General features: G+C 30.5%; 2 long non-coding RNA genes across 7 annotated transcripts; one reads left to right on the forward strand and one right to left on the reverse strand.

The window, feature by feature from the left end:
• The first annotated feature begins 201 nt into the window (after positions 1 to 201).
• Positions 202 to 11,866, forward strand: LOC143256340 (uncharacterized). Of its 6 annotated transcripts, none has more exons than XR_013031275.1 (6): positions 202 to 289; positions 1,591 to 1,701; positions 3,285 to 3,414; positions 3,812 to 3,935; positions 4,863 to 5,727; positions 11,670 to 11,866. It is a non-coding gene; the product is annotated as an uncharacterized LOC143256340 (long non-coding RNA). The 6 variants fall into 6 exon arrangements; XR_013031274.1 differs by lacking the exon at positions 202 to 289 and adding an exon at positions 304 to 450; XR_013031272.1 differs by lacking the exon at positions 202 to 289 and adding an exon at positions 855 to 1,185 and having other exon boundaries at positions 8,446 to 11,866.
• An 8,967-nt stretch (positions 11,867 to 20,833) lies between these two features.
• LOC143258082 (uncharacterized) lies at positions 20,834 to 23,600 on the reverse strand. Its single transcript, XR_013032134.1, has 3 exons — positions 23,487 to 23,600; positions 22,711 to 23,072; positions 20,834 to 21,114 (listed from the first exon to the last, which is right to left on the reverse strand). It is a non-coding gene; the product is annotated as an uncharacterized LOC143258082 (long non-coding RNA).
• Positions 23,601 to 23,925: the final 325 nt, after the last annotated feature.

A 23,925-nucleotide genomic window follows, 5' to 3' on the forward strand; every position in this document is an offset into this window, starting at 1 on the left:
TTTTTTTGTATTTTTCTCCTTTTTCTTCATAGAGAGAATGCTACTACTACTTGTAGTAACACACACACACACACAAAAGAAAGTAATAATAATAATTTTTATTCAATACTTGAATAATAATTCAATAAGAGAGAAAAAATAAGTAATAATGATTAAAAAAAGAAAACTAATAATTATAATAATAAGAAAAGAAACAAGGACTAAGTGTCTAGTGCATAGTGGCCAGCTTGTGTTACATTTCTTAAATATATGTTAAAAGGGGAGAGGTATTTAGGACTATTTACATCATGTACGTGATATCTGTCGAGATCACACATTAAGTCATTTTTATGCCAATTCCTATTGAAATATTTTAGAGAATTATGCAAGAGTCTTTCAGATATTGTGTCTATGTTTGCATATTTGTGCATGAATGTGGTTGAGGTGCTGCGTGGTACTTTATATGCTGAAGTTAGTACTGAATTTTGTATACGTTGAAGTTTCTGTACATGTGTGGGTGCTATGTTATTTTTGGTCTATTAAGTGTGATATCGTTTATTTAAAAAATAACAGTTTTTTAAACTCCTTTCTGAAAACTATATTTATAAATTACATGAATAAAGATATAATTCAAACCTTCAGATTTAGTTTTAGTGAAAGTTGAGTTCTTGTTACGAGTACAGTACTTTAAAATTCTGTTTTTGATAAACAATGGTTTGTCGTACGTATCGTAGTTATTTTCATAATTGTCTAAATTTAGAATACCAAAGTGGGAATTTTTTATAGATTGTTTTGTGTGGTGCCATTTAATAAATAGTGACATAATGTATTTCTAATTTCGGTCACATAGATACAAATATGCACGCCATGTGCTTCAGATAATAGTAAGATTAGAAAATATAACGTAATTAATACTTTGTATTGGATTTACTAAAATATATTTTTTCAGTATAAGATAATGGTGCAATGGTTAATAGATAGCCTATACCATGTTGCTGTATTATTAATTAACTGTGCTTTTAGTTCGTGATTTTAGTAAATTTAGGATAATTATATCTACATAACCCACAATAGCAAATTAATATACTGTGATGGTTTACCCGGTATCGTCTCATCATCAGTCAAATGTCTACGACGTTTTTCTTTCTAAGATCTCTCAGGTATCTTTGGAATGTTTCGTCACGTTCGACGATAATGAATTAATAGGTATTAATAAGGAATTTAAATGTGGTAGAGTTGTAAAGAATAACGACCATTTTGATCAAGTAATTATTTTAGTTAAGAATAACAATGTTATTGTCGGACGATGTAACATAAATATTTTTATTTAACGACAGTTCTTTTAAAATATTTCTTCAGGGCTTAAACGGTAAGGACGAACATTAGGGATAAAATCATAAGTAGAAAAGGCAGAGTTCTTTATTTTCGTCATGAAAATGTTAGTCGATAAAGAGTTATTTTATCATTCGTAAGAAGGTCCTTTGGGTATCTGTATTGTGATTTAAAAGTGTAAACTATGTTAGGTACATAGAGTTTACGTGGTGGAAGAGAGAACTGAAGACCTTTAGCTGGCACTGATTCACACTGATTATTTATGTTATAATTACATAGGTTTACAATCTGGTCACCAGGATGAAACTAGGAATGAATGCTGTTGGTCAGTTCAGTCTCAAATTTTGGACATGTTCACACTGAACAATTTGTTACTGTACAGATATGAAAGTAAGACAGTTTTATGTGCCTGTTAATCAAACACATAGTGTAAAATACACTGAATACATCATAAAAATATATTAAAAATAACTTTATTAAATTCATTTAGCAATAACTTTTAGATTTATCAATTCAACACACTTATTTACAGCTATCACTGATTACATAGTTTAGTGTACAGTAAAAGTTAACAAAATAAATAGTACAAGTAATTACAGTAAAACTATAACATAATATTATCATAAATCATTGTAACTGTTCTGTGTTTTAAGAAAAGTATCCAAAACCTAAAGATTTATTTGTAAATAGTAATAATATATATACATGTATAATGTATTAGAATTGATGTGATTGTATTATATACAAAATACTGGTCCTCTAGAACGGAAGAAAAACAGTTGCACTTATTAAAGGTTATTTATATACAATTTTATATCAGCTGTGGTTGTACAATATGCACTGATTTGTGTATTAAAAATTATTGTATTGTAACATAGTCAACACTTTGGATGTTTAACTTAGTTGGAAACTTATAATCATTTAAACTACTCAACGCTTTGTATTATTACACTTTGGATGTTTAACTTAGTTGTAAACTTATAATAAGTTAAACTAATCAGCACTTTGTATTATTACACTTTGGATGTTTAACTTAGTTGGAAACTCATAATCAGTTAAACTACTCAACACTTTGTATTATTACACTTTGGATGTTTAACTTAGTTGTAAACTTATAATCAGTTAAACTATTCAACACTTTGTATTATTACACTTTGGATGTTTAACTTAGTTGGAAACTTATAATCAGTTAAACTACTCAACACTTTGTATTATTACACTTTGGATGTTTAACTTAGTTGTAAACTTATAATCAGTTAAACTACTCAACACTTTGTATTATTACACGTTGGATGTTTAACTTAGTTAGAAACTTATAATCAGTTAAACTACTCAACACTTTGTGTTATATTACTTTCATTGTTTAATTTACCTGTAACTACACTGTTAGTAACTTTAATAACAAAATGAATTAAATAGGTTATAGAATTCTTTTGAGGTAGTTCATATGAGTTATGATCAAGTGATTTCAAAGACTGTCCTTGTTACTAGTAAGGTGATTTATATAAATAATAACAGTTAATGATAAACATTTAAAATTTTGTAATTAAAATTCTCTGTTATATATGTATACATATATACATCTTATTTGTGGTAATGGAGGGTAAAAGGGATCCTGGATTTATATACATCCTGGGTAATACAAAACAAAGAAAACATATATCTGTGTATTTCTTAGCAAGATGAAAATAATAGAAATGTAGTTTGACCTGATATTCATCCTGACAGATTTCACAGTATTCATTTAAATTCTCCTTTTGTTTTATTTGAGTTTTCGAATTGTAGAAAACAGAATGTAAAATCTAGTTTTGAAGTTTTGTGTAACAACTTGTGAGATTCTCAGGATTCTTTTAAAAGATAAACTGGATAATCTCTCCATGGATAATTGAGTTAACTCTAGCTTCTTGTAAAAAGATAATACTTAGCCATATTGACATCTCTCTTTCTTTCTTGTTTGTCTGTATGACATCCAGTTGAAAATCCCTTCCACTTCTTTCTCTACTTATGAACAACTCATCTGAAACTGTCTGTGGTCTGTCATCTTGTGGATCAACTATATTCAAGCCTTAGAACAGTGGAAACAACCTTATAGTAAGGTCAAAGGTCAGTAATATATATATATATAAAAGTTATAAGCTGATAACTTTTACTTAAAAAAGTAGAATAAATGTTGTAAAATGCAACAAAAAATTAAAAAATGTGCCTTATATAATTTTTTATAGATAATAATATCATATTTTTTATATGTGTCAGAATACAGTGTATATTGGAATGTTTTTAATGTATTACTCCCCCCTTGAAATGCATCACCACATTTTGTCTTTATATTTGATTACTTAATGTTCTGGTAATCTTTACTTTTTCATTGTTTACTTTTAATTGTATGACAATATTGCTGGTATTGATTAAAATAAACTGAGTTAGTTACTATAATGTTACACACTTTGAACTTTATTTATGAAAGACTCGTGTATGTTAACAAATGATGTATCATATACAGTTTATAACACAAAATATACCAGAAAGTAATTAAGCTCTTCAGGCTGGTTTCATCCAAGAAGATGAGTTCAGATGACTGTGTCTTACTCTGGATTATTTATGGAGAAGGGTAGACTAGAATAATGGTAAGTGTATAAAAAGTTTTTATATACTGTACTTTTGATTATACTTTTCAGTTTGTTTGAGGTGATGTGATATCCTTTGGTATAAATATTGTTAGTTTTGTGAGGTGTACAGAAACTTTTTTGAACAAATAAATGACTGCAATATCGTCTGCTAGAATGAACAAGCACTAGAACATTGTTCAAAATGTATATAAACAAACATAATGTTACAAATTAACTTGAGAGTCTACTATTACTTAATAATTTAAAAAAGCAATTATTTAGTATACATATTGTTTTTATATTATTTATAAAAAAGCTGATTGCTTCTTTTTATTGTTCATTCTTAGTTTGGCCTTCAGTGATGTCAAGAAACCCACTTGTTGAGAAATATATATGCAAAATATTTTACGTTTGGGTTGAACAACGAAAATATTTTCTATGTAAAATATTTTCTCAACCCAAACGAGCCGTTTTTGCATATATATTAGTTTGGCCTTGTTTTATTTAGACTGTATATCCTTACAATAATTTGGTAATGAGGTTTGTCACATTGACATATAATTTGTTTTGTAAACGTCAATGATTTATATTGGTTTAAATATTGTTCGATAAAACAGTAGTTAAAAAAGGAAGTTTAAAACAATAAAGTGTTGAAATTACATCTTCAGATACAACATGTCTACTGACTAATATAGGTATCATGATAGTCACGTCAGTTTGTATAACTCAACAATAAAAATTTACTTATCACACAGTTTGTTATTAAGGCTCCTTTTAACTGCATTTGTATCGGGTCATCTCATAAGTAACGCCTGAAAATTTAATGCAGGAAGTGCATCATAATTTCTGTCTCTGTAGAAGGCTTTAATGATTAATATATGCAGTAGGACATGTATACAAATCTTCAGACAAATAAAAGAAATTAATCCAACTCCACTTTTTCAGAGCATTAACCAAATAAACCTTCATGAAGATGGATGTGTCTGACGAGCACATTAAGCATATAATACTTTATGAGTTTAAAAAATCAATGGTGCAGTAGAAACTTCACAAAACATTCAAGGTGTTTATGGTGTGGAGTCTCCCAATGAAATAAAATGTCGAAGGTGGTTTTAGAAGATCAGATCAGGTGAATTAAGTGATGCTCCACGTTCAAGTCATCCTGTTGAGTTTAATGGTTACTTACCGCTGGCAGCAACTGATGAGGATTGTGCTGTAACAGTTGAAGAACTAGAACAGAAGCTTAATTCAAACCATTCGACCGTTCATCGTCATCTCCAACAGCTTGGAACGGTGTCAAAACTTGTAAAATGAGTTACCCATGATTTGACAGTAGCCAACCTTAGAGCAAGAGTGGACATTTGCACTTCTCTTCATGAACATAACTTGCTTTTTTTTTGGACAGGTTAGTAACTGGACATGAAAAATGGATATGTTATAAAAATGTTAAGTGTCTCAGACAATGGCTCAGTGCAGGTAAACTGGCTAAAGTACAGCCCATAATGGACCTTCACCTTAGGAAAGCCTTGTTAAGCATTTGGTAGGATATCGTTGGTGTGATCCACTTTGAGTTGCTGCCACTCAATGTAAAGATTACATCTGACTTCTATTGTCAATAGTTAGAACGTTTGAATGTTGCACTGAAAAGAAAGAGAACTGCTTTGGTTAATCATATAAGTATTGTGTTACACCAGGATGGCCCCGTACAGCAAGGATCACATCTGTAAAGATTGAAGAGATAGCCTGGGAGAAACGTCCACATCCTCCTTATTTTCCAGTCCTTGCAACATCTGATTATCATCTGTTCTGGGTTAGTATGAGCTGAGAATTTGTCTCTAGTATATAAAATGGAACTTGTTGGTTTAAATAATAAGGAAGTTTTCATTGTTACTTAACACTGTGATGTGTGTGCTATTATTGCTTATTTTAATCTTATATAGAAATACTTTTTGCCAACAATCAGAACATAGAAACAAAACTGACAATGAATAGTAGTCATGGCAACATATGTAAACATCTGTAATGAATGTTTTGAACTACAGTATTTCATCTTCAACAAAAATCAATAAAATTAATGAATTAAACAATCTTTAGTATAAATATTAATATAATAATACAATAAACAGTGTTATAAATATTAATATAATAATATAATAAAAAGTGTTATAAATATTAATATAATAATATAATAAACAGTGTTATAAATATTAATATAATAATACAATAAACAGTGTTATAAATATTAATATAATAATACAATAAACAGTGTTATAAATATTAATATAATAATACAATAAACAGTGTTATAAATATTAATATAATAATACAGTGCTTAAGAAGTTATAAAACTTTCAATTTACAAAGAAACAAATGTATGTGGGAGTGAGTTTGAATATCTACTGAGGCTTCAACTTTCATTTATAATATATATACTTTCTCATCATCATCATTATCATCAGTTTGTTATCATTACATCCATAAGTTAGTACTAAAAAAATGTTCTTAAGAAATGGGATATGATGACGTTTCATTGTACAATATATAGGAAAGTTAAGGTTAGTTAGAATTTTAACTGTTAGAAACTTTCATGTGTTTCAAGGTATGTATTAATAAGTGATGGGAAGTTTTATATATATATATTGTATAATATATAGGAAAGTTAAGTGTAGTTAGAATATTAACTGTTAGAAACTTTCATGTGTTTCAAGGTATGTATTAATAAGTGGTGGGAAGTTTTGTATATATATATATTGTATAATATATAGGAAAGTTAAGTGTAGTTAGAATATTAACTGTTAGAAACTTTCATGTGTTTCAAGGTATGTATTAATAAGTATGTATATATAATAAGTTTTGTATATATATATATATTGTATAATATATAGGAAAGTTAAGTGTGGTGGGAAGTTTTGTATATATATATATTGTATAATATATAGGAAAGTTAAGTGTAGTTAGAATATTAACTGTTAGAAACTTTCATGTGTTTCAAGGTATGTATTAATAAGTGATGGGAAGTTTTGTATATATATATATATTGTATAATATATAGGAAAGTTAAGTGTAGTTAGAATATTAACTGTTAGAAACTTTCATGTGTTTCAAGGTATGTATTAATAAGTGATGGGAAGTTTTGTATATATATATTATATAATATATAGGAAAGTTAAGTGTAGTTAGAATATTAACTGTTAGAAACGTTCATGTGTTTCAAGGTATGTATTAATAAGTGATGGGAAGTTTTGTATATATATATTGTATAATATATATGAAAGTTAAGTGTAGTTAGAATATTAACTGTTAGAAACTTTCATGGGTTTCAAGGTATGTATTAATAAGTGATGGGAAGTTTTGTATATATATATATTGTATAATATATAGGAAAGTTAAGTGTAGTTAGAATATTAACTGTTAGAAACTTTCATGTGTTTCAAGGTATGTATTAATAAGTGATGGGAAGTTTTGTATATATATATATTGTATAATATATAGGAAAGTTAAGTGTAGTTAGAATAACTGTTAACTTTCATGTGTTTTATGAAAATAAGTTGGGAAGTTTTGTGTGTTTAGAATATTAACTGTTAGAAACTTTCATGTGTTTCAAGGTATATATAGGAAAGTTAAGTGTAGTTAGAATATTAACTGTTAGAAACTTTCATGTGTTTCAAGGTATGTATTAATAAGTGATGGGAAGTTTTGTATATATATATATTGTATAATATATAGGAAAGTTAAGTGTAGTTAGAATATTAACTGTTAGAAACTTTCATGTGTTTCAAGGTATGTTTTAATAAGTGATGGGAAGTTTTGTATATATATCTTGTATAATATATAGGAAAGTTAAGTGTAGTTAGAATATTAGCTGTTAGAAACGTTCATGTGTTTCAAGGTATGTATTAATAAGTGATGGGAAGTTTTGTATATATATATTGTATAATATATAGGAAAGTTAAGTGTAGTTAGAATATTGACTGTTAGAAACTTTCATGTGTTTCAAGGTATGTATTAATAAGTGATGGGAAGTTTTGTATATATATATTGTATAATATATAGGAAAGTTAAGTGTAGTTAGAATATTAACTGTTAGAAACGTTCATGTGTTTCAAGGTATGTATTAATAAGTGATGGGAAGTTTTGTATATATATATTGTATAATATATATGAAAGTTAAGTGTAGTTAGAATATTAACTGTTAGAAACTTTCATGTGTTTCAAGGTATGTATTAATAAGTGATGGGAAGTTTTGTATATATATATTGTATAATATATATGAAAGTTAAGTGTAGTTAGAATATTAACTGTTAGAAACTTTCATGTGTTTCAAGATATGTATTAATAAGTGATGGGAAGTTTTGTCTACGTAGGGAATCTTACAGTTACCATCTCAGTTGTTAATGATAAATAGGATTTCAGTGAATCAGGCAATAAAATACATTGTTTGAATAACCTTATTGTTACTAACTAATCATACAAATCACAGGCAGTTGAGAACCACGATTGGTTTAGTATTAATTTTATGTTATTGCAGGATATTTCAACTTGTATCATCTTTATGGGAACAGATACCCTGTTACCTTAAAGCTGAAAACACGACAAAATAAACGTTTAGTGGAATTAAAATAATTATAAATATGTAAGGTTTTATATAGAAAGTTTAATAGCTTATATATTTTGTTTTAAAAATGGCAGCTAATTATAATAGTTTTGTAAAATGTTAACTTTTGTGAAAATAAAATAGTGTTTTCTTGGAACTGATATACAAATATATGATAAACACGTACACTTGTTAGCATGCTGTTTGACAACCTTTATCTCTTGACATTAATGTTTATATAGTAGTGGACATAGTAACAATAGAACAAAATTTTACATGAAAAATAAAAATAGCAAGTTAAAATAATGAATTTTAAGTTCTGTAAAACTTATTTCAGTTTAACAAAACTGGGAAATCAGTTCATATAATTTCTTGTATCCTGAGACTGGTTATTTCCAGTTAGTATATTAACATTTATATACTTTTAATGTTATGGTAATTATAAGAACGCATAATTGAAAGCAAAGGAGAATGTGTTATATGTTAGTCACATTACATATGTCATCTCAGGCGTTAAAGAGGTCTCTCGTCAAACACTAGCAATATAGTTAATACGTCAAAAGGTTTCTGATGTATTAACCAGCCAGTGAGACCCCAGCGGTACGGATTCACACCACTAAACGCAAACTATATCATACTTTAGACGAAACTTTGTATAAATCCAACCAAATATAAAAGAGAAACAAAAACAGGACAGATAAATAAAACCAAATCACAAACTACAGACGATATCCTGAGGTATTCCGATGTTTGTTTCATCGAGTTCTCTATATGTATTAACAGCCCCCTCTGTTAGCGAATAAACAATTAAACTGTTTCGATATATTTCACTGTAATTGTTTGTTTTGAATTTCGCACAAAGTTACATGAGGACAATCTGCGCTAGCTGCCCCTAATTTAGCAGTGTAATTTGATAATGTAGGTCCGTAAACGTTTAGTTAAACCACCGAGGAACAAAGAGTGTAGTGTTTACTTATAGGAATAACATAATCAGCCTTATCTTTCTCCACTTATGTACTATACCTTTTGTTAAGACAGTGTAATATTATTTTATATGTATCTACAAAACTAGTTTAGAATTAACGAACTTTCTTCTACAAGTACTAAATAAACTTTTATTTTATAATTGAAGAAACATCATTTTTGGGAAAGTACAAGACCTCCAGCAATAGAAAAGTTAGATTGGCCTAAAACAACGAATTAAATTCCTACTAATGCATTTTATTTTAAAATGAAGTCCATGTTTAATAGAGTTGTCGTTATTTTAAACGATTAAATTTCATTTTTACAATTTTGCGAAAAGTAAAACTTATTAATATATTTTAATTTCAAATGTTACGTGTAAATAAATCCATTTTGCAAAACCCTAAAAAGCCATTTGTTTTGCTCATATAACATTCAAATTTAATGAATAACAAATAAATTATTTTAACTAAACTTCTGTCCTCACCCTTAAATTAAATATTGTAAAATGAAACATCCCTTCCAGTTTCTTCCATATATCATTGTGACATTTTTCATTTTGTTTGTTCTTGACAAAAGGAAGTTTCTTTGTCCTCTGTGGCATATGATTAGGTTTTACATAATATTTGTTAGATGGTTTTACAGAAATTTTTCGTGTACAAGTTGAAAGATTGAGTGACTGAGCGACGTGATATTTACTCTTTGGAACACAATAGTAACAAACTGAAGAGTATCTCAATACAGCCAATCTTACAAGAAATTCACAAGAACTTCAAACAGAACTCTCCAGTAAAAACGACTGTCTTTTGTGGCAAATAAACTATATTGTTTGCTGTACTTGTTAAGACAAAATAAATATAAAAATAAGAATTTAAAAATATGTAAATATGGATTGTAAACAAAACAAGGAAACCGGATTGGAGATACTTTAAATATTATTTACTGAAACTAGAAACCCTTATTTTGGTTCCATGCTTTTACCTTTAATTATATTTGGTGTTTTCAAAATGAACCTTCTTTCCTAATTCTTTCATGGCGTCTATTTGCAGATTTTTAAATTCTCAGTTTTTACTTATTTTGTATACTGGATTATGAGCAAAGGATTACTGGGTAAGGTAGCAAACTTTATACATTGTAATGATAATACACATAACTAATACCTAGTTGACTTGATACGGTTCGTGATGATTTACTGTACTCTTAACTATTTGATCGCATTTGTTTGAAAAATAAAATATTAAACTGCAGATGGAGATTTGTTTGAGAATATAGTGAGCATTAATAGCTGCCGTGTAACGACATTATGTATGTATAGTAAAGGAAAACTATATACAAGACACAACCTCCACTACGTGAGTATAACATTTTACAAGTACAATAGCAGTCTTTCAAATAAAACATGTAAGACTAAAATGTCACTATAAATATTTCTTCGTGTATTTTAAAGTAATTATTCTACCATGTGTGTAATAAAATTTGATATTATGTGTATTGATATATTTACTACTTCTCTTCATATATAATATAGGGGCTGGTTACTTAAAAACACCGTTTGTTTAGAATTAAACACAAAATTACATGGGGACCACGGGTATCGAAACTCGGTGTCTAGCGTTATAAATTCATAGATGTACCACTGTGCCACTAGAGGTGACCGAGTGTATAATGTAGAAAGCATTTAGTATCTACATGTTATATATAAATATATTTATCTGTTATGGGCTGATAATTCTTCTTTCACCTTATATTTAACATTTTTAAATGGGTCGTTTTGAACTGCTTTTATTTTTACATATTTTTATATGTGTATAGTCTTAGTAATAAACAACAAAGGGTTTAAAGTGTTTTAACTGAATTGAATATTTACTATTTATGTTGTTTTTCGTCGTCACATTCTATATGGTTTTGTTGTAATCCATTTTATGAAACACAACCGTGGTTCATGATAAAATTTGTTTATTATGATTTTGCTGGCTCTTTTTATTTATACTGGTTTATATTTCTCACTTAGTCCAATAATATAAAATTAAAAATCTCCCATTATTCACCATATCTTCTTTGCCACTCAAATCAGAAATCAGTACAATATAAAAATACAATATTAGAAACATTGCTTTACGTGTATCATTTATGCAGCTGACCAACTGTAGTACAATTAGAAGTAATGTATTGCTGTATTTTCTTTCCCTCCGTAGCTTCCTGGTTTATCAACACATACTTGATTATTCTATTATTCTCCGTGAAGAAGACACTATATGTATTATTTTTACACTGTTCTGTCTGAAGAAACACAGAATTTTATTCAAGTTTCATTTTTCAAATGAATTTAAGATTGTATATGTTTTAGTATGTGTGTTACTATAATAAAGTCTTGTCCTCTCATTGGAATAAAGCTTCTTGGTGTGGTAATTTTATTTTTATGTGATATTATCTGTGGTACATTATGCAGGTGCTCTACAAACTTCACCCCTACATCACTTACTAGTAAGGTTGGTATCGAACCCTGGATACCCTGTACAATGGTCAAGTGGTTTGCTTATTGAGATAACGAACTGGATATTCAATAACTAAATACAAAGTCATTGGACAGTTTCCTACTCTATGTTATGTATCTATAAATTGTGTATTAGTTGTCTTCTACTCGTTATGGTACGTCAACCTATATCCATACAGGATTTTAAAATATTTAGTGTTTCCGCAATTAATTTATCTTTCTTAATTACTCAGTAGATAAATCGTTTAAAATACTAAAAACAAATATCGAGTCCAATCTATCGGTTAGTTCGTCAACTGTATTTGATAAGTATCAGTTTTGGAAGATTATTCCCCCATCAGCTACCTTGAAAATACATCAGCGGTATATCTTTAATACCTTTGAAAACTGTACTTATATTCAACATCAATGATTTCAAGCTCTTAATTAACAATAATTTATCTTTATTTACCATTTTATGACAACCAATTCTGCTGTTCTATCGACGTGGTTTGGTTTGAATTTCGCGCATAGCTAAAGGTGGGCTATCTGCGCTACCCGTCCCTAATTTAGCAGTGTAAGACTAGAAGGAAGGCAGTTAGTCTCGAGTTAGTATCTGTGTGCTCCATTCACCCACTACATCTTCACTTAAAAATAAATAAGTCGTGTAACAACACGTACTATCAGTCAAAGTTCCAACAGCTAAGTTCAACCAACCACTCGGCCTGCCTCCTCACCGTGACGTGATTGGTGAAGTTTTTTGGATATTTTTGGAGTAACTAACAACATGTTGGTTAAAATAAAGAAAGAAATTGAGGTAGAGAAGTTAGTTTAAGGTTCTATAAGTAGTGTAAGTAGAAAATAATATTAAATAAGTAACTGTGGCTACTGCTGGCATAGACACCACAACTACCAGAAGAGCTTATGACAATGTGGAAGCTGTGCCACATACACCCACTCAAGTAGGTTTGTAAGGCACTAAACACTACTACTATCAGAAGAGCTGATGATAATGTGGAAGCTGTGCCAGATCCACTCATTCAAGTAGGTTCGTAAGGCACTAGACACTACTACTACCAGAAGGGATGATGATAATGTGGAAGCTGTGCCAGATCCACTCACTCAAGTAGGTTCGTGAGGCACTACACACTTAACGGACACAATACCTTTTTTTTCACTGTAAGCTCGACGAGGATGTCGAAAGTTTTATAGATGTATTAAATGAAGCTGTTAGAATATCTGGTTGGACTGACGCACAGAAATCAGACATTTTGAGACTAAGAACAGCAGGAAAAGCAAAACGTTTCATTGAGGCATTGCGTGAAACTGTAGATTTTCAGTTTGTAACATGTATGCTAACAGAGGAATATGGTAAACGAGAAACGCCAAGCACAATCATGGCACAATTACGATATATGAATTAAGAAAAAGGCGAGTCTGTTCGAGTGTTTGGACATAAGCTACAAGAGCAAGGTAATAGATTACGTAGAACTTAGATTATATGATGATCCAAGATACACTAAAGTCTGAGTTTGAGCGAAGGTCGCTTAGCGATAGAGCTCGGAGTGATGTTAATGAATCCAATACCCAACGAGCAACCTTATTAGATTTAATCGAGGAAACAAGAAACCAACAGATATACAAACACAAGCAGTCTGTAATAAGTATGACAAGTAAGAGTAAATATGAAACAGTAAACTGGCGAAACGGACAAAATAAGTGCGAGGACTTGCAGTGTTTTAAGTGTGGTAAGGTTGGCCACATAGCAAAAAATTGTTTTATAAAACAAACTGAGTCTGTAAGTTGTTTAACTGTTGTATTTTAGTAAGGATTTTACAGGAAGGGTTAATTCAGAAGTATAAGATCTTAGTTAGACGACATCTTATTGAGATAGAAGATTTGTTATTAGGATTAAAGGATATTAAAGATAACGTTTAGATTTCAGATTTGACTCAACAGAAACGTGATTTAATAGATGTAGGTGGAAATGTTCTGAAAGTTTTGTTCTGAACCACAACCACAGATGATTTACGTGAATTAAATAAGAAAGTAGAACATCAAAGACAAGTATCCAGAGAAATGATTCATTTAATAGGTGAACAGATGACTATAATGAATTCATTAAACCAGACACTTGAATTACATGAACAGGAAATTAAAAGCGTGTCTAGAGCATTAGTAAACATTACTAACAGTTTGATACATACTAGAATAAGACAGACTGAGTTTCATAAGGAAGGAATTGTAATGTTAGTTTTCAATTCTAGAATTCATACTGATTTACAACAATTATCATTGTGTGCGCCTCTTAACATTTTTATAATATATCCATTTTTCATCTCCAGTCACTAAACTGTCCAAAAAAGGTCAGTTACGTTCATAAGAGTGCAGAGAAGTGCAAATGTTCTTTCATGTTCTAAGGTTGGCTTCCACGTTGTTGCAGATGACAGTGAATTGGTTGAATTAAGCTTCTGTGCTTGTTCTTCAAATGTTACAGCACAGTCTTCATCAAGTGCAGCCAGCAGCAAATCATCATTAAACTTAAGCTGTAGTCACCTGATATAAACTTCTGAAACTACGTTCGACGTTTACTTTCATTGAGAGACTCCGCACCATAAACACCTTGAATGTTTTTTTGTGGTTTCTGCTGCACTTTTGCCTTTATTAAACTCATAAATCATAATATACCTAATGTGTTCCTCAGACACATCCATCTTCGTAAGGGTTTATTTGATTAATGATCTGAAAAAGTAGAGTTGGGTTAGTTTCTTTTATTTGTCTGAACAATTTTATACACGTTCTACGACATATTCTAGTCATTAAAACCATCTACAAAGACAGAAATGATGATGCACTTTCTGTATTGAAATTTCGGACATGACTTATGAGATGACCTGATAAATTATGAAAAATTTTATTTAGTTCATAATGAATAACAGACAATATTTAACTCATGTAGGATTACTTTTAAACAAACATTAAGCTGACTTCGTACAAGATAAAAAGAGTCCACTGTGAACAAAACCAAACAAATAATTATTAAAACGATACAAAACACTGCTGTTCTGTATAGTGAAACAATCATTAAGAAACTCTTACTTTACTTGACTTAACATATATAAATATATGGACACATAACTTGCTCGTTGATTTGTTATCACGAGATACTGATGTATATATGGATTTGGTATTTAGTTGAATCTTCAAAGTATAAACATCTGTGATGTAGTGTGTGGTTCAGTTCTTTCTTTATTCAATAAAATTTATTACTGAAGTTCATATGTATATCATTATATATAATTTCATATGAAATTTATGTTGTTGTTATAGATTTATGCATTAGTGCACAGTTGGTACAATGTATACAAGGTGGTTGACATAGATACTTGTAATCTCTTCTCTAAAATGTGTCTACTCTGAGTGCATGCTTACATAATCTCAGACATTTTGTGTCAGTTCAAACATCTGAGAACCTGTTTGAATCAAGTGACAAAGAAACTTAATGAGATTTTTCATCTTATTTGCCTCATGGCACATTTCAGGCTAAATTTGTTTCAAAAGTTGTTACATTTTTCTCCTTAGACCTTTACTCTTTTGTTCTGTTAAAGCCTACATCACTTGGGAAATGTGTAGCTCACAGTAAAGGTTTTCCAGAATTCTAATCAACAGTGGCAATCGCTCTATTTTTCTGATCTGTTTCAGTTTTTTTTCTTGTTTTGTTTTTGTATTTTTTAATTTCGCGCAAAGCTACTCGAGGACTATCTGCGCTAGCCATCCCTAATTTAGCAGTGTAAGACTAGAGGGAAGGCAGCTAGTCATCACCACCCACCGCCAATTATTGGGCTACTCTTTTACCAACGAATAGCGGGATTGACCGTAATATAACACCCCCGCGGCTGAAAGGGCGAGCATGTTTGGTGCAATGAGGATTCGAACCCGCGACCCTCAGATTACGAGTCGAACGCCTTAACTCACCTGGCCATGTTGGGCCACCGACCTGTTTCAGATAAAGCAGTGTCGCAACAAACTGTCATGACCTGATCTGTGATATCATAATATTCATGCAAACTGTAAAGGTTAACTGGTTGTTCATGACCTTTTGAAGAAGGTATCATTTCTAGAAGTAAATCAACTAGATCTAAGAATGAAGTAGTAACACTGACTACAAACACCAACTATAAGTTTTCTATCCTCCTCCAATTCACTCACTATATTTGTCGCAAAATGAAGGTAAATCAACTAGATCTAAGAATGAAGTAGTAACACTGACTACAAACACCAACTATAAGTTTTCTATCCTCCTCCAATTCACTCACTATATTTGTCGCAAAATGAAGGTCAATATTTGACATGTCTTATATGATGTCTGTAGTTGAAGATTATTAACATGTCTTCACTGATGACTGTAGCTTCAGATTATTAATATGTCTTATCTGATGCCTGTAGCTTCAGATTATTAACATGTCTTATCTGATGCCTGTAGCTTCAGATTATTAACATGTCTTATCTGATGTCTGTAGCTTCAGATTATTAACATGTCTTATCTGATGCCTGTAGATTCAGATTATTAACATATATTATCTTATGACTGTAGTTTCAGGTTATTAACATGTCTTATCTGATGCCTGTAGCTTCAGATTATTAACATGTCTTATCTGATGACTGTAGCTTCAGATTATTAACATGTCTTCTCTGATGCCTGTAGCTTCAGATTATTAACATGTCTTATCTGATGCCTGTAGCTTCAGATTATTAACATGTCTTATCTGATGCCTGTAGCTTCAGATTATTAACATGTCTTATCTGATGCCTGTAGCTTCAGATTATTAACATGTCTTATCTGATGACTGTAGCTTCAGGTTATTAACATGTCTCATCTGATAACTGTAGCTTCAGGTTATTAACATGTCTCATCTGATGACTGTAGCTTCAAATTATTAACATATCTTATCTGATGCCTGTAGCTTCAGGTTATTAACATGTCTCATCTGATGACTGTAGCTTCAGATTATTAACATGTCTCATCTGATGCCTGTAGCTTCAGGTTATTAACATGTCTTATCTGATGACTGTAGCTTCAGATTATTAACATGTCTTATCTGATGACTGTAGCTTCAGATTATTAACATGTCTTATCTGATGACTGTAGCTTCAGGTTATTAACATGTCTTATCTGATGCCTGTAGCTTCAGGTTATTAACATGTCTTATCTGATGCCTGTATTACCCATTAACAGAAAAGTTCGGTGTAGTTGAAAAAACTGCATAATATAATTGATGAATTACCTTTCCCCCCACTTAGCAGTAAAATTCGATGCTAAAAATGAACTATAGTTTTATAGAAACCAAGACCAACACCTGTAATGATAGTCAAGGGCCTCTATGCACTATTAGTATGCCCTGACAATCATCAGAAGACTTCCAAGTTTTTGTTTGTTTAATTGTTTGTAGTTAAACACAAAACTGCAAATGAGCTATCTGTGCTTTGCCCACCACGAGTATTGTAATTCGGTTTCAAGCGTTAAAAGTTTCGCAGACATACCACTATGTTACCGGGAGACGGATCTTTGAGTATCGACAGAAATGCCCCTATACTCTGAAAACAGAATACAAATAAATAGAAGAAGGAAGCAAATTCTCTGGATTTTACATCGAATTAGATCAAATGTATTCCAGATATTGTCACATTTACAAACCCTTATTGGCTGCTGTAACGCAGCCTAATAATAGGTGTAATTAAATGGTAACACGTGAGGCAGTAAAGTAAAGGTTGATCTGAAGGACTGTAGCACTATACATGATCAGAATATTGGAACAAGCTGTGTACATACATGTAGATGTTGTCATTCGGAGTAAAGAAGACAACCATCAACTGTTCAACAAGAAATTGATAAAGTAAAGGTTGATCTGAAGGACTGTAGCACTATACATTATCAGAATATTGAAACAAGCTGTGTACATACATGTAGATGTTGTCATTCGGAGTAAAGAAGACAACCATCAACTGTTCAACAAGAAATTGATAAAGTAAAGGTTGAACTGAAGGACTGTAGCACTATACATTATCAGAATATTGAAACAAGCTGTGTACATACATGTAGATGTTGTCATTCGGAGTAAAGAAGACAACCATCAACTGTTCAACAAGAAATTGATAAAGTAAAGGTTGATCCGAAGGACTGTAGCACTATACATGATCAGAATATTGAAACAAGCTGTGTGCATATATGAAGACGTTGTCATTCGGAGTAAAGAAGACAACCATCAACTGTTCAACAAGAAATTGATAAAGTAATTGATCTGAAGGACTGTAGCACTATACATGATCAGAATATTGAAACAAGCTGTGTACATACATGTAGATGTTGTCATTCGGAGTAAAGAAGACAACCATCAACTGTTCAACAACAAACAAACTGTGTGATTAAACCATATCTTATTAAGTTGGTTAATCAATTTTCAGAATTTATATGGGACGATGATTCAATGTGATATGTTACAAAGAATGTTATCATGTTTATATAAAAATCAAGTCCACATATGAAGTTTGAAAGAAAAGTATTAAAGTACTTTTGTTGTAAGGTTATGTTTTAGTATGTAGTTAATAAGTAAATACATGTGTACTTTTGTAGGTTAAGTATCAGTTTATGGTTAAGTTAAGAAGTGGTAATAAAGGTACTTATGTAAGTATTTGATATTTTCAATCCTGATGACATCTTTTGCAATACATGGGTGAAAGAACTAGGACAGATCCCCAAAACTTTAGCCATAGCTATCACTGGCTTGTAAATGATTACTAGATGAAGGACAGCCAGACAGTAGTAACCGCTGTCTATTCAGTTACTCTTAACCGAATATTGGGATTATATGTTTCTATCAAAACGTATCACAACTGGAGTTTTCAGCAATCAGTAGTATATCGTGACATGAATCTTGGATCTTCCAATGCACAAGCTGATCTATAGGTCGCACCCGGTTCGACCTTATGCAGAACTAAGTACGACTGTACGAGTAACATGTGAATATTCAGATATTTAGAGCTAAAAGATTAATAGTGGTCTAAAAGTATCTGTAATTTCGATCTGAACATTATATTAAAAGTTTCATCTAATGTAACAATTTATCATTTTATAAACAAAAATCAGAGAATTAATTTACGTGTGTCTGTTTCGATGTGACCATAGTTTCATTTGATATGCAACTTATAATATAAAACAAAAGATGAAACATCATATGCATATCGATAAACAAAATAAGTACTGATAATATGAAATATTTTAGGTTTAACATCACACAGTACACATGCTGTTTCGAAAGACATGACTTCAGCATTGATAAACAAAGTCACATGAATATTTTGAAACGTATTTTTAAATAAAGTTAATACAGAAACTTTTAATAGTAACCTTATAAAATTAGGTTATTATAATTATTTTATACCTTTTGTGTTCCATGATTCAACTTTATTGTCTCTGTGTTACAAGATTCAACTTTATTGTCTCTTTCTCGACGCGAACAGAAAGGTCTAAGTCCGATTCAGTCTATAAAATTTCGGCTTTCTAAAAAGATGTATTATGAACATCTTAAATGATTCTCACCTGAATTATATAATTTAGCTTAGGTACACTCACAAAAGCACCGACTGCAGAAGGTACAGGTATAAACACACAAGAAATTATTCTAAGGAATTATTTCAGCACACTTTAAGAACTATGAAATAAATGTATTTGATTTCTGTAGTACATATCTATCTATAGAAAGTATTAATACTAGAAATAAATGACCAAAATATTGTTCATATTTAATTAAACAATCAACGTTTCGCTTTACAACTTCCTCAGGAGCGTTTACCAAAACACAAACCTGAGGTAACAAAAAATAATAATTTATTGTATTGATAAACAAAGTTAACTTATTTTTTAACAATGAATATAAATGGTCATTACTGTTGTGTACAAACTCACAACATTTATGTAAAAACATCATTGGAGCAACAATCAGTCATCAGCACTGTAAAAACAACTTTTTAAATTAAAATTGTTTTGAGAAAAAAAGGGTTAGTAAAACTTTTAATGACGTACAGTTTACAAAAATCTGATTGTGAAGTAAACAATATTATGACTTGATATATGTGTATATATATATATATATTATTTAAGTGCAAGTCAGCTTCTATGCAAGTTGATGAACATGTGATAAACCAAGCAGCCTGTTGATACTTAAAACTTTATTTAGTGTTTACTTCATCTTGTATTAACTTACTGAGAACAAAACTCTTTACATTAACAATTACTATTATGTGAACTTCGTTTCTAAGCACAATTATAATTAATTACATTTGTTATAAGACGTTAGTATTAGATCTATTGTATTTTGTAACACTACATTTTTTATTCGGTCTTTGGGGGATTTGAAGGAGGAAAAAAGTATATAACAGTATTTCAACTTTATTAAATATAAGTAACATTTCTATGTGTGTGTTTTTTTTAAAAACCCTGATTTTAGTTTTGTAAAACCGAAAACCAACGAGGGAAAGTAACATTTCTGATGGATTAAAATACACTAACTATTGAACAACATTGAAGGTAATATTCCTGACAGAGATTATTATTACGAATCTGTCAAACATTAACTACCTTTCTAAATGTGCATCATTTAATATAGAAATGATAACTCGTATTTTCACCGAAATATCATGTCGTTTTACTTATTATGTATATAAAATATGAAGTATAAATATGTCGTTTTACTTATTATGTATATAAAATATGAAGTATAAATATGTCGTTTTACTTATTATGTATATAAAATATGTAGTATAAATATCATGTCGTTTTACTTATTATGTACATAAAATATGTAGTATAAATATCATGACGTTTTACTTATTATGTATATAAAATATGTAGTATAAATATCATGTTGTTTTACTTATTATGTATATAAAATATGTAGTATAAATATCATGTCGTTTTACTTATTATGTATATAAAATATGTAGTATATATATTTTTTCTCTATTCACTGTTCCACCCTCTAAGTTAACAAAAGTGTCATAGAACTACCCTGATTTATTTGTCCGAGCATCAGTGTCAAGTATTTGTCGTCGAACAGCTGCTTTGACCCCATTCCTGCACAATTGACCAGAACATCAAACTGCCCAGCTAGCTGTAATTAAAAGTAATTAATTTCGTCAACTTATCCTAACTAGTATAACATTATACATCCATAAATGTACAGAGTTAAAAATAGCTAAGAATGATAATACAGTTAATCCTAGGATTAATAAATAACTCATGGAGTTATCATGATGACATTTAGCAGCTGAATATTGAGTAACTTATCAATGGTTGGTTAGTTTAATCTAACATTTGTCACTTATAAGGTGTCTTAATTGTCTGCTGTTTCCTTTCTACTCAGAGTAAGTTTTGCAACTCCCAAGGTTTTGTACTTAAAACAAACAGCTGTCTTCAGATAGTTCCTCAAGGGACTATGATATCCGGAATTGTATTGTCCACAGTAAAATCAACAGACAGACCAGTGTGGTTTTGTTCTTTTTACAAACAGCTGTCTCCAGATAGTTCCTCAAGGGACTATATTATCCGGAGTTGTATTGTCCACAGTAAAATCAGCAGACAGACCAAAGTGGTTTTGTTCTTATAGCAAACAGCTGTCTTCAGATAGTTCCTCAAGGGACTATAATATCCGGAGTTGTATTGTCCACAGTAAAATCAGCAGACAGACCAATGTGGTTTTGTTCTTATAACAAGTAAAGTATTCAGATATTTATACTGTTCTGTCATATCGGAGAAATGAAACATTCAGTCGTTCATATTTATTGTTAATAACAAGAAACTCTTTAGAACCAGTGAATATTAGACAGGTTTGTTATAATGTTAAAAACCTAGATAACTTTAATTGTGTATAGTACCTATTGTTACAGTTTGATTTTATTTCTTTTACTCAATTATAAAGAAATAATGTTAAATACCATATTTAGAATACATATTGATTCAGTAATATTTCATTTCAACTTTGATGTCGAAACAAAACATGCCATTTTATTAAAATTGCAAAGAAAGGTTTTTCCTCAACTGGATACGAACCATAAGCTATCGGATATAAAGGTTTGTTGAAGTTAGCCAGAAGGAAAGTAATCATCACATTATCTGTTAGAGGTATCTCGGATATAAAGGTTTGTTGAAGTTAGCCAGAAGGAAAGTAATCATCACATTATCTGTTAGAGGTATCTCGGATATAAAGGTTTGTTGAAGTTAGCCAGAAGGAAAGTAATCATCACATTATCTGTTAGAGGTATCTCGGATATAAAGGTTTGTTGAAGTTAGCCAGAAGGAAAGTAATCATCACATTATCTGTTAGAGGTATCTCGGATATAAAGGTTTGTTGAAGTTAGCCAGAAGGAAAGTAATCATCACATTATCTAATATTTGATATTAAAATCTAAGGTTTCATCAAGCCGATCTTTTATTCTACAATCATGTGATGATTATAAATATTTTTAAATATTTGTGTAGGCAACTGCTTTGTTTATAAGAGGCTTCAAACTCATTTACATTCGTTGAGAAACTGGTGACATCGAGAACTAATGTTAGAATTCATGTTTCTATCCATCGTGTGGCCTCAAATACACCAATGTCAGCTTTACGGTTGGTAAACAAAAACAGGAATCATTTCTATTATATATGTTTATTGATAATGACATTCTACGTGAAAACTGTAGTATTAACAGTGGTATTCGCTTACTTTTTCACCCCAACGTTCCACCAGTCAATCTACTTTCCTAATCCAAAACCAAGTCGAACACCAGAAAAACAACAATAGGCCGGAGGAACGTCACAAACAAATATAATATCCTGTACATACGATGCCATATCGACAAATCTTCACAGCTTCTCTCACAGGAACATCACAACCAGTATAATATCCTGTACATACGATGCCACCTCAGCATGTCTTCACAGCTTCTCTCACAGGAACATCACAACAAGTATAATATCCTGTACATACGATGCCATATCGACAAATCTTCACAGCTTCTCTCACAGGAACATCACAACAAGTATAATATCCTGTACATACGATGCCACCTCAGCAAGTCTCCACAGCTTCTCTCACAAAAGAAAAATCACTTCATTATAAGATATATTACTGATAATATTTTAAAATGACTTTTTTCGTCACTATTGATATATTTGTGAAGCCTAACCAATAAACATTATGCTTGTAAAACTCTTAACATTACATCATTGACACGTTCATCCAATGGTGTAGCAGAACACGTCACAAAATATAGTCATATTTAACAGTTATGTTAATTTCTTTACTTTGTCAATATCGCGCAGGTCGCCCTGGAGCAGCTTAGCGCGAAATTCAAACAAAACTTTGTCAATAAAACCTCATACAATAAATTTCTAAAGAAATCTATTTTCTTGTTTTCAGAATAGTGTCTTATATAAAAGTTCAGTGGTATATTTTAAGCTAATGCTATTCGTCCAGTTTAATAATAACACTATGATTACCTGCATCAAAATTTACTTTCCATTGCTTCACCAAAAGTATCTAAAAATCCTCTATACAAACACATTAAAGTAATCCTCTGTTGGACAGCTAGCACACTAAATACCGTATTTTACGTCTTGCAAGATGCTACATTGGAAATTAATATTGGAAAAACATTTCTAAGAAAAAACCTGACTCAATAACCAATACTTAGATGCAGGCTCGATTTGTGTTTTCAACGCACTGTGTAAATACAGCTAATTACATCATATACTCCCCAGTATATCGACAATGTTAGTTAAATTGAATGTTTTATGCTGTTCAAAATACTAGTAATTGGTAAGTAATGAGATAACGATATGTATAAGAGATCGACTTCAGTAGATCCTGAGCTAACGGCTTGACTTGACCAATCACTTATGTCTTGGAAAACACGTGGGGATCTTTCAAAGTATTTAA

This window comes from Tachypleus tridentatus, chromosome 7 (genome assembly GCF_004210375.1).
Source record: "Tachypleus tridentatus isolate NWPU-2018 chromosome 7, ASM421037v1, whole genome shotgun sequence".
Taxonomy (NCBI): domain Eukaryota; kingdom Metazoa; phylum Arthropoda; class Merostomata; order Xiphosura; family Limulidae; genus Tachypleus; species Tachypleus tridentatus.